The sequence below is a fragment of the Erpetoichthys calabaricus genome, chromosome 2 (genome assembly GCF_900747795.2).
Source record: "Erpetoichthys calabaricus chromosome 2, fErpCal1.3, whole genome shotgun sequence".
NCBI lineage: Eukaryota > Metazoa > Chordata > Cladistia > Polypteriformes > Polypteridae > Erpetoichthys > Erpetoichthys calabaricus.
Window position 1 is genome coordinate 235,079,650 of NC_041395.2, and position 17,488 is coordinate 235,097,137.

Genomic DNA, 17,488 nt, shown 5'->3' on the forward strand with positions numbered 1-17,488 from the left:
ACCAGATCCATATTACTAACCGAGAATAAACCGGATATGGACGCAGGTACACGGCGATGGGACCATGAGACGTACTGCGCAGGCGCGTACAGTGCGCGTCTCATAAACTGCAAGCGAAGTCGTATCCACCGCGAACGAAGGAGTCACAGCCCAAAAACGAAAGGGCTCAACTGACGTGAATGAGAAATGAAGCAACAACGCGCCCATAGCTAACGACTAACGACACAGCCACACAAAAAAGAGGATTCTGCGATGCAGCACAGATTCAAACAGAAGAGGCTATGGAGGCCCCACAGGTCCACAAAGAGAGTACGAAAGGCAGAGGCGCCTACACAGCATAGTGAAACCCGACATAGTACGGAAGGCGCAGGCGTCACCGCCATATTGTGAGTGGCACTACTGCGGAGTGAAGTTAGGAATAAAGTGCTGCTTGGGATTCTACAAACCGCTGAACGCTTTACACCAAATTCAAACACAATACAGCTCAATGATACAAACACGAGCCCACCTGGATAAGATCAATGAACGCAGGCGCCTACAATGCACTTCCGAAATGCCGCGGGCAAAGCAGGCACGGCTCCAAAACGAACGAGCTCGACTAATATATTTCAGGATACCCAACGCCGGGGGTAGGCGAGCGAAGCCCCCTTGTATCTTGGAGAAGTCAGAAATCTATTGATGTAGAGTGTAGGGATTTGCTGGGCTGTAGTATCGGAACAAGAATGGAACAGTGCTATGTGTGGGAGAAGCCTGGGTGAGTAGGAGAGAGAAAGAAGGATTGCATAAGTAGTGTGCTTTTGGGCCTCAACACTGAAGCAGGAGATATTGTACAGGGAGGTTAGTCAGTTTGGGAAGTGACTAAAAAGAAACAGACATCCCTCATTGCCTTAACTATGGTTGTTGGAGGTGGGTGTTATGTTTGGGTAGTTCTCTGCCTGGTTGTGATTTTTACAATATGTAAAATACATCAAAAGCACCACTGTTCTCTTACTATTGTCGGTGTTAAGTTTTATTAATACTTTTTGGGATCTGGGTCATTAATTTTGCATTTTATTTCATGGAAAATACAATATTATTCTTTATTTCCTTTGGTATTGTTATAACATTAGTACTGAAGTCAAAATTTCGGTATAATAGAGTAAGCAAGCACCTCCTAAATCTGTATCACATTCTGTCCACTCTTGAAACTGCCATCTTTGTAAGTTTAGGTTCATGACCGAACACAGTGTCAGTGTATTGTGTGATCCTTCTGTTTGTTTCAACTTTGCAGTATGTTTTGCTTTTGTTTTTTTTAAATAAATACTACATTTGAAATCATTATATAGGGCTGCGTACTGAACTCTGTTTCAGAGGGTTCACAATACCCTAGTATTGATCAGTGAATTTCACCAAAGTGTTATTCGCAGTAAATATTCTGTGTTTGAGTTTGCCCTTGTTCATCAAATTATTTACTGATAATTTGGCGGGTTTAGGAGAACTTTTTCCTCAGTGCCCCATAATATTTTGCGACGCCAGTGTGACATCTCCTGAAGCTGTAACAGCCAACATTGGTTGGGACTGCCCCCTGGGTATATAATGCTGATCATTTGCATTACAGACTCTGTGGAACTTAGTTAGTGGTAGAACAGATAAGTAAATAATGCACAGTCTCAAAATTTTATTTTAATGAAACATATACAGTGTAAATAATGTGTTCTCTGTTGCCAGATGTGCAGGTTGATCTTTGAGATCTATGTCAATATAAGAGAAGGAGGTGTGTGCCCTATGCATGCATAATTAGCCACATGGAGATAAAAAAACAGACCTTGAAAGAGTCTGACACACAAACTTCCTCCTATCCCAAACACAGGAGACTATATGAAATAATAATAACAAAAGATTTGTTACTATTTACAAGGTGATTTTTTTATATGTTTCCTAGAATAAAAGTGCAAAGTATCAGCACAGACAGTTTGGGGAGTGTTTGGCGCAACATCACAAACTAGAACCATGCCAGCACGCAGTTTCAATCATAACATGTGACTGAATTTTCTGCCACTAAAAGACCTATGTAATTTTTTTTTTTTTAAATAACTTTTTACAATGATTTTGGCATTTCCGCTTTGTAATGATGAAATAGGATTGCGTGTCTCTGACTGTGTTCTTTCTTTTTTCATCTCAGAGGCATGGTGGTGCAGTGGTTGGCAATGCTGCCGTACAGATCTGGTCACCTTTTTGGCCACAATAATCTGTTCAGTATAACTGTCAGTCTAGCCGTCAGCCAGGGACATTTCAAAAATGCACCATTGCACCATTATAATCCAGTCAAATCTAGTTCAGTTAGTCGTTTCACATTGACTTCAATGCCATTTTGCCCAGTTTGGCGATATTCACAAACACTTCCATGCATTCCCTGAACTCAAGGTGAAGAGAACAGCTCATCTCTAGTCTGCAGTGGCTGAAGGTTTTTGCTTTAACCAAATTTTTAGTTAGAACCTTTGCTACTAAATCAGTTTTTTTTTTCTTTTTCTTTGGGGCTTAGTTTGACTTAACTCATTTCTTACGATTCAGAACCCTTCCTTGCTGATTTTAGTTGTAAACAACTGCATTAAGTTTTTAATTGTTCCTTGTTTTCTTAACCAGCCATCGATTAATAACCACAGCACAGTTTATTGACAAACAGCAGTATAAAATACAACTGCAGATCTGTCTATCTGGATGCAACAATACAATGAGACTGACAAATGTGTAACACTTACAATAATGACTGCTTGTGGGACTGGGCTTAGTTACTGCTACGGACCTTAGCTTGGCAGAGTCAATCTCAGCTTTCGGCTCCCCAGAGCGGCTCAGAAGCTTTTAGGTTGCAGAAAGAGGTTGTTTTGGGGAGTGCCAACAGTTTTCCCCCAGGAGAAATGTGTGCAGCTAGTTTTTTGATTGTGGTTGGATTAAAGTAATTTCCAATTACAAAATCTGTGCCTGCCAATAGGCGTGTCATTTTATCCCCCTCAGTGGTTTTTTTTTTTTTTTTTTTGTTTTTTATAGCTTTTTTTTTTTTTTTTTCTTTTTTTTTTCTCTCCAGGCTTTGGTGACCATTTGGCACTTTCTGTCTAAAGGATTCTGAAGGGGTCTTTTACAACAATGTTAGTTCACCTCTGATTTACACCTATCTTATCAGGTGAAGTTCAGGTTAATCCTTGTATGGTAAGAGTTCATCCACTTTTTGGAATGTAGGTTGGAGGAAGATTAAGATGGACTTCTGCATCCCTGTTAAATATAATGTCTTAACCGGTCTTGTGCACCACTGAAGCCTAGCAGAATGGGTAATACCAACTTTGTCCTACATATCCCCCACTTGTTTGAAAGTTGGTGTCTGTTGAGGCCTATCGTGATAAAATGCATATATAGTCATTAGGATTTGTTCAGTCACTCTATACTTGTTATGCCAGGTCAGTTAAATCTAACTTCTTTGGTTTCGAAGACAACGGGCACAATGGTTTGCACTGCTTAAAATTAACCATGTTACTCTACAAGTAGCAGTTGTTGTACATGACAGTATTTAATCTTTTATTTTCTGCATGCTGGGTTTGTGTATTACTCTTATTTCTTCCCTGCCATTTGGTGCTTTAATATCTGATATTGGTCACTTCAATAGTGTCTGATATTCAGGACTCACTGTGTGGGTGAGTTTGACAGTGTATTGCTTTACTTCAGTCTAAACTTGCATACGGAATTTCCCACACAGGGCGGGACTTCTAATAGAAAACTTGACTTGAAGGATTGCCTATGTTTACAGCAACTCTAATTCATGCATACTCACATGTTACCAGAGCCATCTAGTGTGATGACTTAATTAGCTATTTAGTAACCATGTTCTCAGTTTTAGATTCATGACTTCACTTCCACTTCTTAGATTGGCCCATTAATTCCTCTACCTGACCTGAGGATTGTAAATTGTAAATAGGAGAGAATATGTGACAGGTTCTTAACACTAATGTTTTCACAACTCTTTCTCAACAAAATGTTGATCTTTGAGCAAACTTAATGTTACAGGAAGGTTCAAGACTTTTTATTTAGTCCTATTTACACACAAAAAAAATTGCCTTCTCATTTGCAATCTATAACAGACTGGAATGAAATTAAAACAAGCCATAGAGATTTGAAAACAAAGATATATATATATATATATATATATTTTTTTTTTTTTTTTATACTACTTCTATCAGTATGAGAATACATTTAACCTAAAGTTGGGTACATTATACACAAGAGAAACTCTGTACTTCTGGAATATATTTATTAGTGATGCACAGATATGGAAATTCTGGGTGATACCGATAACCAATATGTTTTTGTCCATCTTTTCCAATACCGATAACCGGTGGCCAGTATTTTTTTTTATTCATGTTTGAATGTTTTAGTTATGTTGAAAATGTATTATGCATTATCAAAAGCATGTGAAGCAGAGATGAAAACTTTTTTTTTTTTTTTTTTTAAATTCACTTGCTGACTTTTATGCTCTGCTTTGCTATAGATCTAAGCAGCCAGTACTTTCTGGGGGGGGGGGGGGGGGGGGGGGAGGAAAGTAAGATAAGGCCCATCTATATAGAAAAAATACTCCACGTCATGTACAAAAATCTGCTTAACTTACACATTCTCGGTAACTTAAGCACATCAAGACACCTTGCCATTGCATAACCAGGCACTTTTAAGAGATGCAGCACAAGCTGTTCCTCAATGAAACACTTTGTAATGCAGGTGTATCTTGAAATACTGAGAGACTGCTGTATATTTCAGGGCGCTTTTGTTTAACAGCAATGCTTACTGTACTGGACTAGATCTTGTCTTAAAATCTTTTACAGTTTAGACACAGTAGACACATCTTTCACAAGGTATAAAACTTGAAGCTGCATTGTAGCATACAGGTGAACCTGTTCCTCCTTTTTAAGTGTCCACAAAATTAAATTCCTGAACTATTTTTCCACAGTGATTTGACTGTCCAAAATAGAAAAACCCAGAAAACTGTACCGCTGCAACAACAGTTTTGTTGTCAATCTGGCAAACATAAGTTGTAAAAATCGAAAAAGGCGAGGTGAAGCCGTTAATATGTTCCTTTTCTTGTTTGCAGAGCAGTTTGTTCCTCATGGTCCCAACAAGCCGCCTCGCAGTGCCGACTGTGAGTTACCGCCAAATGCACGATGATACTGATCGGATATTTGGAAGCTGCAGTGTTTGTATTTTAAAAAAATTAAATCTGTAACAAAGTTCCCTTTTTTTTTCCCCATTCGGGGCGTCTGGTCAACCTAACCACAAGTCCCACTGATGCACTGTGAGAGTGGAAGGAAGCTTGTATTCCGCATCATATGTAGCAAGAGTGCACTTCTGATCAACCAGACTTTCCAGCATATAATACGTACTGTTCCAATGAGTCGGGACATCCTGCCGAAGTATTCTTATTGGAGTACCAAGGTCTGTTTGTATTTCTCTCGGCAGCGAAATGGCGAGATGTGAGTGCTTAAAATGAGTAACTATTCCCCTCCCAATGGCAACACAGTCGGAGATGATTTTGTGGCGCATTAAGCCTTCTTTTACAGAGAACTGCAAGGTGTGAGCCATGCAGCTTAAACTTTTTTATTGCCACTTTCTCCCATAGATTTTGTCATATTGCAAATGTTGTCACATAACGAAGCACAACATGCGCATTACTTTTTGAAATGTTCCACTTTGCTAACATGGATTCGAAAGCTTGTGCGATGAAAGTTGCAGAATAAGAACCGGAGAACTCATTAGGATGCAGCATAACTTTACTGCCTCCGAATTTTCATTAATCCAGTGTGCCGTTAGTCTCATCATGCTCATGGGGCTAACCTCTGAGCTCCGCATATCTGTAGTGAAGCTATTCTGGTTATATTGTTTCTTAAAAGCTCATAGATATACAGTAATCCCTCCTCCATCGTGGGGGTTGCGTTCCAGAGCCACCCGCGAAATAAGAAAATCCGCGAAGTAGAAACCATATGTTTTTATGGTTATTTTTATATTGTCATGCTTGGGTCACAGATTTGCGCAGAAACACAGGAGGTTGTAGAGAGACAGGAACGTTATTCAAACACTGCAAACAAACATTTGTCTCTTTTTCAAAAGTTTAAACTGTGCTCCATGACAAGACAGAGATGACAGTTCAGTCTCACAATTAAAAGAATGCAAACATATCTTCCTCTTCAAAGGAGCAAACAAATCAATAGTGCTGTTTGGCTTTTAAGTATGCAAAGCACCACGGCACAAAGCTGTTGAAGGCGGCAGCTCACACCCCCTCCGTCAGGAGCAGAGAGAGAGAGAGATAGAGAGAGACAGATAAAAAAAATCAATACGTGCCCTTTGTGCTTTTAAGTATGCGAAGCACCGTTCAGCATGTCGTTTCAGGAAGCAGCTGCAGCTGCACAAACGATAGCAACGTGAAGATAATCTTTCAGCAGTTTTAGACGAGCGTCCGTATCGTCTAGGTGTGCGAACAGCCCCACTGCTCACACCCCCCTACGTCAGCGCAAGAGAGAGAGAGAGAAAGTAAGTTGGGTAGCTTCTCAGCCATCTGCCAATAGCGTCCCTTGTATGAAATCAACTGGGCAAACCAACTGAGGAAGCATGTACCAGAAATTAAAAGACCCATTGTCCGCAGAAACCCGCGAAGCAGCGAAAAATCCGCGATATATATTTAAATATGCTTACATATAAAATCCGCGATGGAGTGAAGCCGCGAAAGGCGAAGCGCGATATAGCGAGGGATCACTGTATGCATCAGTCACATCATATAATACATGCAGTGAGACATCTGCAAAGTATCACTGGCTTGGAAGCATGTAAAGAGGTTCTAAATGATGTAGTAGCTGACAAAATCCCTTGTCCTCAACTAGGAAAAAAGGTTGGTCATCGAGTGTAATCATTTCCATTATTGTAGTAGTTATGCCTTTAGCTCTGCCGCTGTCTTGAAGAAATGTCTTCATGTTTTGAAGGGTTTGCTGTATGAGGCTACTGCTAGTGAGCCAGGTAGTGTCTGATTTAACTTATGTTTTGGTAGCATTAACTGCTATAATAATAATAATAATAATAATTCATTACATTTATATAGTGCTTTTCTCAGTACTCAAAGAGCTATCCACACAGGGAGGAACTGGGAAGCGAACCCACAATCTTCCACAGTCTCCTTACTGCAAAGCAGCAGCACTACCACTGCGCCACCTGTGAGGACCTGCTAGAAATTCTGTGTATAATTTGTTACGGTGGTTCTTCAGATGGGTAATTAAATTTATGATGTTGAAAGATTTAATTCTGTGGACTCTTCGCATTATGTCATTTTTGCAAATAGAGCAGATAGCAACTCAGTTGTCTTCCTTTTTCACAGAATAATATGACCACAGGGCTGACATGATGCTTTGCTAATGATACCTACCCAATGAATAAACAACATGCGCAGTGCTCCTGTCAGCAAAACTAGGAAACCCCGTGTGTTTTTTGTTTTTTTTTTGTGTGAGCGCAAGAAACTGTTTGCATGCATGTCTTTCTACAGCTTAATGTCTGCCTCACCGAAACAATGAAAACACCATTAAATTAACTGGTGAACTGACAATATTGGCAAGTCCGAATTATATCGGTATTGGTTAAAATGTACACCTCTGACCGATTCCGATGTCATCATTTTTAATGAACATCGCCCAATGACAATACAGTTGCCGATATATCGTGCATCTCTAGTATTTATTATTACCTCTGGTATTCCTTAATAAAAATGTGTGGCATTGAGAAGGAAAGAATTTCTGTATCAATTTGCATGTTTTTTAGACTGAGTGACTCCTTGATTTGCTGAAGTTAAGTTCTGCTTGTAAATGGGTGTTTTCATTAATTGAGATGTTTTACAATTTTTTTTTTTTACCCTCTGGTACACACACCCCAGGTCATCTGCCACAGTAACTTTAGTTGCGTGTTTGGTTATTTGCTGTAATTAAAGTTGAAAGCTGAAACCGATGATAGACTAGATCACAATGTGATAAAAGGGTGACATGAGATCCTTGTCCACTTTAAAAAGTCTTGAGTTTACGGAAGAAAAATAAATATTGAATGCATTTAAAGTATATGTTTTTGCTTTGCTCCCTCCTCTGTCATAATCTATCGTCTATGGGGGAGGTGCAGAAGCTTTACTTTTGACGGATCTCGACATTTTAGGGTCCCCTAATACGTTGTCTTAGGGTGTTGCCTTACCAAAAACACTGATGGGTGTGAGTCTGTTTGTTTGTATGTGTCTGTGTGTCAGTTTCTTCAGGATTTTTAATGCTAAAATGGCTGGAAGGAAAAATACCAAACTCAAATCTTAAGCCTGTTACGAGATGATGATGTGGCTGATGATTTTTTGAGCCAAAATGTGCAAGAGAAAGAGGCACTCTAGAGGAACCCTCAAATATCATAATTCTGCAATTAATTGAGTTCTTCTCGTCAATTGCTATTGTAATGACCTATTTTATGATCAGAAAGATCAGCATCAGAGTGGTGGATAATTATTGGAATGTTATAGAATAGTTTGGGTAACTTGGTTCCTAGGTCACAAAGCCTACTGACGCTCATGTCTGAATTTTTTGTAATTGTATTTCAATTAAGATTATCTAGGATGGTTCTTAAATATTTATATTCAGTCACTGTTTCTACCTTTTCCCCAGACCTCGCCTACTCACATTCGGGTTACCTCACATTGCTTTTATGGTTGCAGCTGTTTCCCATGGGCAGGTGCACACTTACTTCACAGGTGTGTTGACTCTGATACTGTGTTCACATTGGAGGTTATTTATTCAAAAGAATCATTTACAGTTGAATCAGATTGAGCCTACATACATTTTGAATTTCCCATTGGGATTAATAAAGTATCTATCTATCTATCTATCTATTTTGGAGATGAAGTGGTAAATCTTTGGTAAACCATTGCAGGATATTTCTTTCTGCACCCAAAGTAAACCACTGTCAGGGTCTTGCTTCTTAACCTGTTTACCTGTGTTCAATACCTGTGCCTCTGCTCATTTGTTTTTTGTTACTGTAATCACATTGAAGTTCACCATTTTGTCCTTGAGGAGTGGCAAGGATGTATAAATGACAGCTTAGGACTGGTCTCTGTGTCTGGAGACACCTGGCATCTTTATTGTGACACATTTCACACCCAACCCACCCAAAAAAAATGCTGATATTTAGCCATTTTGTTTTAGGCCTTAAATAGGTTACTGATTTAACGAACCTTCATCAATTTCCAGGAACCTTGCCCTGAGTTCCACTAGAAGATACAGTGGATTCTCATCCTTTAGTTTAAGCATCAAAGTATAACCTATATAAGCATTTTGCGTTTTTAGCAAAACTGGCAGTTTATACTTATTGGATGCAAATGGATAAAGAAACATTTATTTCCTTTGATTTTCAATCAGTCTCGTTAGGATGATTGTTTAATTTTATTTTCTGTTTTGTCTCCCTCCTGGAAGTGGCTGTGAGGTTGACCATGCACTGAAGCTTGTTAGGGAAGGATGGTTTGACCTCAATGAAGAGTAATAAAAATATTCAGGCCAACTTTATTAAAGCATTGCTACATCTACTAAGGAAGAAGTAGACCGATTGTGTGGACCCTTTCTTGATATTGTTAAGATCCTGCTATTCCGGTTCAACCCACTGCGACTGACCGGCTTTCAATTCTAAATGCCTCAAAATAAATGTTACCATGTCACTGTCTGAACACCTTCATAATAATAAAACTGCATTATTTTAAATATACAGTACTGTGCAAAAGTTTTACGCAAGTGTGAAAAAATGCTGTAAACAAAGAATGCTTTCAGAAATATAAATGATTGCATTTTGTAAATTGATAACAATAAACAAAGTGAGCGAACAAAAGAAAAATCTAAATCAAATCAATATTTGGTGTTACTACCTTTTGCCTTCAAACCAGCATCAATTCTTATAGGTACACTTGCACAAAGTCAGGGATTTTGTAAGATTATAGTCAGGTGTATGATCAATATCACACGTAGGTTGAAACACAGTCATTAACTGAAACAGAAACAGCTGTGTAGGAGGCTTAAAACTGGGTGAGGAACAGCCAAACCCTGCTACCAAGGTGAGGTTGTGGAAGACAGTTTCATGTCATGGCAAGATTGAGCACAGCAACAAGACACATGGTAGTTATACTGCATCAGCAAGGTCTCTTCCAGACAAAAGATTTCAAAGCAGACTGGGGTTTCAAGATGTGCTGTTCAAGCTCTTTTGAAGAAGCACAAAGAAACGGGCAACGTTGAGGATCGTAGACGCAGTGGTCGGCCAAGGAAACTTAGTGCAACAGATGAAAAGACACATCAAGCTTATTACCCTTTGAAATCGGAAGATGTCCAGCAGTGCCATCAGCTCAGAACTAGCAGAAACCAGTGGGACCCAGGTACACCCATCTACTGTCCGGAGAAGTCTGGCCAGAAGTGGTCTTCATAGAAGAGTTGCAGCCAAAAAGCCATACCTCCGACGTGGAAACAAGGCCAAGCGACTCAAGTATGCACGAAACCTAGGAACTGGGGTGCAGAAAAATGGCAGCAGGTGCTCTGGACTGATGAGTCAAAATTTGAAATATTTGGCTGTAGCAGAAGGCAGTTTGTTCGTCGAAGGGCTGGAGAGCAGTACAATAATGAGTGTCTGCAGGCAACAGTGAAGCATGGTGGAGGTTCCTTGAATGTTTGGGGCTGCATTTCTGCAAATGGAGTTGGAGATTTGGTCAGGATTAATGGTGTTCAGGCAGATACTTATCCATCATGCAGTACCATCAGGGAGGTGTATGATTGGCCCCAAATTTATTCTGCAGCAGGACAACGACCCCAAACATACAGCCAAAGTCATTAAGAACTATCTTCAGCGTCAAGAAGAACAAGAAGTCCTGGAAGTGATGGTATGGCCCCCACAGAGCCCTGATCTCAACATCATCGAGTGTGTCTGGGATTACATGAAGAGACGGAAGGATGTGAGGAAGCCTACATCCACAGAAGATCTGTGGTTAGTTCTCCAAGATGTTTGGAACAACCTACCAGCCGAGTTCCTTCAAAAACTGTGTTCAAGTATACCTAGAAGAATTGATGCTGTTTTGAAGGCAAAGGGTGGTCACACCAAATATTGATTTGATTTAGATTTCTCTTTTGTTCATTCACTGCATTTTGTTGATTGATGAAAATAAATGATTAACACTTCCATTTTTGAAAGCATTCTTTGTTTACAGCATTTTTTCACACCTGCCTAAAACTTCTGCACAGTACTGTATATTTTTTTTGTTTTTACTTGGAGTGTAGTGTTATTCTTACCGTCTTTTAGCTGGGCATTCTGCCCGGCTAATTTAGTTGAGCGCCCGGCTGTCATCTTGCATAACATTGCGAGATGACAGCCGCAGATCTACAGGCACAGGCAGATCCAATGATTTGTAGAGATGGCAAGGGACGAGCGGGCGGTTGGGCAAATATTTTAGAAGCAGGATCGCATGTGGTGAGGGGAGAGGCACGGAGCGGGATGTTGCCGATCACTCGATGCTGAACAAGCTAATAGCGGCGATAAGGCAGAGCAGAGTTCACAAGCAAAAAGTATGGGGAAGTGGGCTTTTGAGAGGGGACTGTACGTGGTAATAGTGGAGGCGGAGCAGCTTAGTACAGTGGAAAGGAGTATGGAGAGGTGGGCGGGCGAGAGGGGGCTGTACATGCTAATAGCAGGAGCGGAGTGGCAGTTCACAAGCAAAGAGGATGTGGAGGTGGGAGGGCGGGCGCGAGGAGGACTGATAAAATGAAAAAAGTCTAGTGGAACCAGCCTGTCAGATATTAGAAAAAGGGCGTTGGGAAGTGACGTCTGTTTTCAGTGTCAGTGCAGTCTGTGTAGTGCTGCTAAGCGTACAGCTGCTCTCTTCTTGTTCAGTACTTAGAAAACCAATATACAGTCATGTAAAAAAGTTTTTGGGAACCCCTCTTAATTCTTTGGAATTTTGTTTATCATTGGCTGAGCTTTCAAAGTAGCAACTTCCTTTTAATATATGACATGCCTTATGGAAACAGTAGTATTTCAGCAGTGACATTAAGTTTATTGGATTAACAGAAAATATGCAATATGCATCATAGTGCTCTGGGAGGTATATCGGTTCATACTGAAAACCGTTTTTTATTTTGGTTATGATATGGATTTTCCTTATACAGCAATACTGGTTTAAATAGCCTAAACAATGTTCGGAACCTGGTGCAGCGGAAAACTGTTTAAGGGGGGACCTTTTTCACTGCTACACTGCTAAACGCGCATGCAACGGAGTACATGCGTTAGTGGAGCTTTTGAGCGGTGAAAGTGGACAGAGAACATTCTGAAACTGAAGCTGTAGCAGACGATACAGTTGAACATGATGACACAGAAGAACTTTTGCTGAAAAAAGGAGCCGTGTCTGGAGATACTTTGGTCCACATCCGACCTTTTAAAACCAAACAACTATTTACTGCAAATGCTGTAGAGCTAAAGTTGTCGCCGGAGGCGGAAACACAAGCAATTTGCTGCACCACCTTAGCCGCACACATGCTTTGGGATACCATGAATGTATGGAACTAAGATTGGCACCCTCCACGTCCTCAGGTAAAACTGAAAAAAAGCTAGAGGACACTTGAGTCAGATGTCACTTGTAGATGCGTTTGCTAGAGGTACTACCTACGACAAAAAAGCAAGCGGTGGATCAAGATAACCAACGCCATTACAATCCATATAGCTAATGTGTCAGTGGGCAGAGATTGTTAACATTAACAAATTGTAGTTGGTTTACAGAAAATATTTACTCTTTATTGCTTTTCTAAGACCTGTTCAGTGCAATACAACTCTGGAAATTTTACTAAAGTCTAAATGCCTCATTGGATGGTTGAAAATATGTTGTCAAAATTATAGTTTAAGTTGTTTGCAAAATTTGTTCAATAAAAAGGCTCTATATTTTGACTACATCTGTCATGCAATGTGATTTCTTCTCTTCATTAGTGCCACCCCCTTGAAAACTATCACTTTATGGGGCCATGCAAACCTGTATTAATACTTGTGTGCACATTAAATGTTTTTTTGTACAATATACAATTCTCATGACAGTGGAATAGGTTATTCTTAGCCGGTCTACTGCAGTAATTGCAGTGGAAAATGTGGTTAACATCCACTCGTGCATGGGAAAAAAATACAATTAAATACCATGAAACTGGTTTAACTTTGAAAAATACTGTGAATTTTGGTCATACCGCCCAGCACTAATGCATCATAACAAAATTAGATAGGTGCATAAATTTGGGTGCCCCAACAGAGATATTACATCAATACTTAGTTGAGCCTCCTTTTGCAAATATAACAGCCTCTAGATGCCTCCTGTAGCCTTTGAGTGTCTGGATGGAGGAATTCTTGACCATTCTTCCATACAAAATCTCTCCAGTTCAGTTAAATTTGATGGCTGCTGAGCATGGACAGCCTGCTTCAAATCATTCCATAGATTTTCGATGACATTCAAGTCAGGGGACTGTGACGGCCATTCCAGAACATTGTACTTCTCCCTCTGCATGAATGCCTTTGTAGATTTCGAACTGTGTTTTGGGTCATTGTCTTATTGGAATATCCAACCGCTGCGTAACTTCAACTTTGTGAACAATGCTTGACCATTATCCTGAAGAATTTGTTTATACTGGGTTGAATTCATCCGACCCTTGACTTTAACAAGGGCCCCAGTCCCTGAACTAGCCCCACAGCCCCACAACATGATGGAACCTCCACCAAATTTGGCAGTAGGTAGCAGGTGTTTTTCTTGGAATGATCGATAGATACTTTATTAATCCCAAGGGGAAATTCACATTATAGTTATACATTATAGGAATGCGGTGTTCTTCTTCCGCCATGCAAAGTGCTTTTTGTTATGTCCAAATAATTCAATTTTTGTCTCATCTGTCCGAAGCACTTTGTTCCAAAATGAATCTGGCTTGTCTAAATGAGCATTTGCATACAACAAGCGACTCTGTTTGTGGCGTAAGTGCAGAAAGGGCTTCTTTCTCATTAACCTGCCATATAGATGTTCTTTGTGCAAATGGCGCTGAATTTTAGAAAGATGTACAGATGCACCATCTGCAGCAAGATGTTCTTGCAGGTCTTTGGAGGTGATCTGTGGATTGTCTGTAACCATTCTCACAATTACACGCATATGCCCCTCCTGTATTTTTCTTGGCCGGCCAGACCTGGGTTTAACAGCAACTGTGCCTGTGGCCTTCCATTTCCCGATTCCATTCCTTACAGTTGAGACTGACAGTTTAAACCTCTGAGATAGCTTTTTGTAGCCTTCCCCTAAACTGTGATACTGAACAATCTTTGTTTTCAGATCTTTTGAGAGTTGCTTTGAGGATCCCATGCTGTCATTCTTCAGAGGAGAGTCAAAGGGAAGCACAACTTGCAATTGACCACCTTTAATACCTTTTCTCATGATTGGACAGACCTGTCTATGAAGTTCAAGGCTTAATGAGCTAATCCAACCAATTTGTTATTGCAAGTAATCAGTATTGAACAGGTACATACATTCAAATCAACAAAATTACAAGGGTACCCAAATTTTTGCACAGCCAGTTTTTCACATTTGATTTAATTTCATTCAACTAAATACTGCTTCACTAAAATCTTTGTTCGGAAAACACCCCAGTACTCAGATATTTCTAGAAAATGAAAGACATACTACTGTTATCTTTTTTGTGAAAAGTAGAGTAAATTATTATGCAGGCTGAGAGGGGTTCCCAAACTTTTTCATATGACTGTATATACGGTTGTTTAAGCATTAGGTGTGTTCTGTGTGCAAAAATCCTTGTAGCACTCACTGTGGTTCCTGTCAAAGTGACTCCCTCTGCAATTTTTATATTTGCTCATACTGAGGGTTTTGTTAAAGTGACCCCATCTGCCGTTCTTATATTTACTCATATTTGGACCTGCGTCCGTATTGCTTGAAGTGCGCAGAAACCCTTGCAGCACACACTGTGTCCTGAGCAAAAGTTTTGTCACTGAATTGCTGAGGGTTTTGTTACAGTGACCCATCTGCCATTCCTTTTTTTGTTCATATCTTACCCTGCTGTAGTGCAAGTGTGCATTGAATATCCAACAGGCTCCCACTTCCCCACTCAAAAGTCTTATTTATAGGTACTTTTAATTTTTTCCATACGTTTTACCAACATGAGTAAAAAAAAAAAGTGTTCAGAAAACAACACTGCTCAGTTTTTTTAGAAAAGAGATGCCACAAAATAATGGCGGTGCAGCATCAACTCCTGATGTGGCAATTTCAGACAAAGAGGCTGGTCCATCAGGGAAAATCTCTTCAGCACACACTCTGCCAATTGATAAATCTAAGCACTGCTTATCCGGCATCAACAAACAATGGTTTAAAGAATTTGATTGGCTAATGGTCAAAGGAAATGGCATGTGGTGCTCATTGTGCATGAAGTACTCAAACAAACACCCCCCAAGGAGGGAGTTACCTTGGGTAAACTTGCCATGCACAAGAATTCGACAAGAAAGCTTGCTGGACCATGAAAAAAGTAAAACCCCCACCCAAAAAAAAAGTCCAATAAAAAGTTGCTCGCATAGCCAGTGGAGATTCAGCAGCCACGAGCTCCTTTCGGCTGACCTCTGTCTTGGCTGCCTCCAGGCATCACGGCCAGACTGTCCGAGGTCGTCTCTCTTCCCTTCTTGCTTCGCGCTCATCGTGGTCGCACCTCGGAAGCCTAGGGAGGGCACTTGCCTTGCTTGCCACACTCCACCTGGTTGTTCAGTGGGGTGAACTAGCCCCTAGAGTGCCACTGCTAACGCTTCTTCACGGGGCCCTAGCTCATGTAGTCTACTCCTTTCAGGTGGCCATATCATCCTTTTAAGGCCGGGTTTATACTTCACGCGATGCATGCCGCAGCAGACGCTCCTGCTACGCAAGGGTTTTACTGTTTATACTTGCGCGCATACTTTACGTAAATCTGGAGGAATCCAGCAGGTGGCAGTGCAAAACATCATGGTGAGAACAGGTTCAGCTTCCCTGTGTTGTGAATTGCCTGGAACACCCATTAAATTCCGATGACACCTTACTGCAATATCTCTGAAAAGGATGTTTAATGATTAAATTCATCAATCCAGGGATATGTCCATTCCAGCAAACATTGGGCAAGAGGCAGAAACAATTCCTGGACGGGGCCTCAGCTCATCGCAAGGTGAATACAATCACACATACACACTGGAGTCAATTTAGCTGGACCAAATCCCCAAATCTGCATATCTTCGGAACGAAACTGGAGCACTGTGGAATCCATGTAGAGAATACCAGCGACGTGACTCCCTGCTAGACAGCAGTGCTACCGCTCCGCCACCGTGTCACCCCTATGTGTGTAATTATTAACAGTATTCATTATTTAAACGAAATTAATGATTTATCTGTAAAATGTTACATACATACTTTAATGCATTTCATCTAGAAAGTGATATCAAGTATAAATCTAAAGATTCTAAATTTGCAGAGAGTTGGAATATCGTAGATTTAATATGTTCTGTGTGGTGATCTATTGCTGTTTGCCGTAGCGATTTTAAAAACTGGGATGACGTCTACGACGGTCTGCTTTAATGATAAACTAAACTACGAGGCTAAATTGGACATTTCGAGGTCAAAGCCAAAATTTCCACTTTAATCACAAAATACACGTTTTCACCATGTCCTTAATTTTTTCTCTCAGTGACTCAAATACAGCACTGTACATTGTTGCTGTTGTGAAGTTGCAAAAAAAAAAAAAAGATGGCACAAAAGATGGTATGCAAGACTTTTAAAATGTATCATGTCGTTATGATCGGGAATATGCGACGCTTGAATATAAAAGCACCACAAATGCATCTGTATGTCAGCATTTTGCTTCACCACATCGAACCATTTATCAAACATTGAAGCGCGCACATCGATCCTGTAGGATGTGAACTTTCTGTCACATGTAGATAGTAAACAGAGACATCATGTTCCGACTTTTAGCACACTGCGTCCCCGGAGTTTTTGCTGGTACTGCAACTCACGCACATGTGCAAATTTCTGAGGACCTGCTCAGAGGACGCGTCCAATGAACGCTGGGAACACGTGGCAACCATGATGTTGGCGCGTACGCATACGCGTTCTGAGCATGAAGTATAAACGAGCCCTTAGACTGTGTTTCACGTCCTTTAACCTCCTTCTGTTTCTTTTATTCTTTGATTTCTCCATCTTTGAATTCTTTCCCTTTGAATTCTCCCCCTTTCCTTGTGCAGACCCATATATATATATATATATATATATATATATATATACATACAGTGCATCCAGAAAGTATTCACAGCGCATCACTTTTTCCACATTTTATGTTACAGCCTTATTCCAAAATGGATTAAATTCATTTTTTTCCCCAGAATTCTGAACACAACACCCCATAATGACAACGTGAAA

General features: G+C 40.3%; 1 protein-coding gene across 2 annotated transcripts in view; it reads left to right on the forward strand.

The window, feature by feature from the left end:
* LOC114646888 (ubiquitin thioesterase Zranb1) overlaps nt 1–17,488 on the forward strand; it is a 170,630-nt gene that overhangs the window by 4,536 nt on the left and 148,606 nt on the right. Inside the window, exon 2 of one of the 2 annotated variants that reach the window (XM_028795270.2) lies at nt 3,062–3,157. The exons of the other annotated variant lie outside the window; for it this stretch is intronic. The gene's annotated coding sequence lies outside the window, so the exon portion shown is untranslated. The remainder of the gene's footprint in view (nt 1–3,061; nt 3,158–17,488) is intronic. 2 annotated transcript variants of the gene reach the window in all.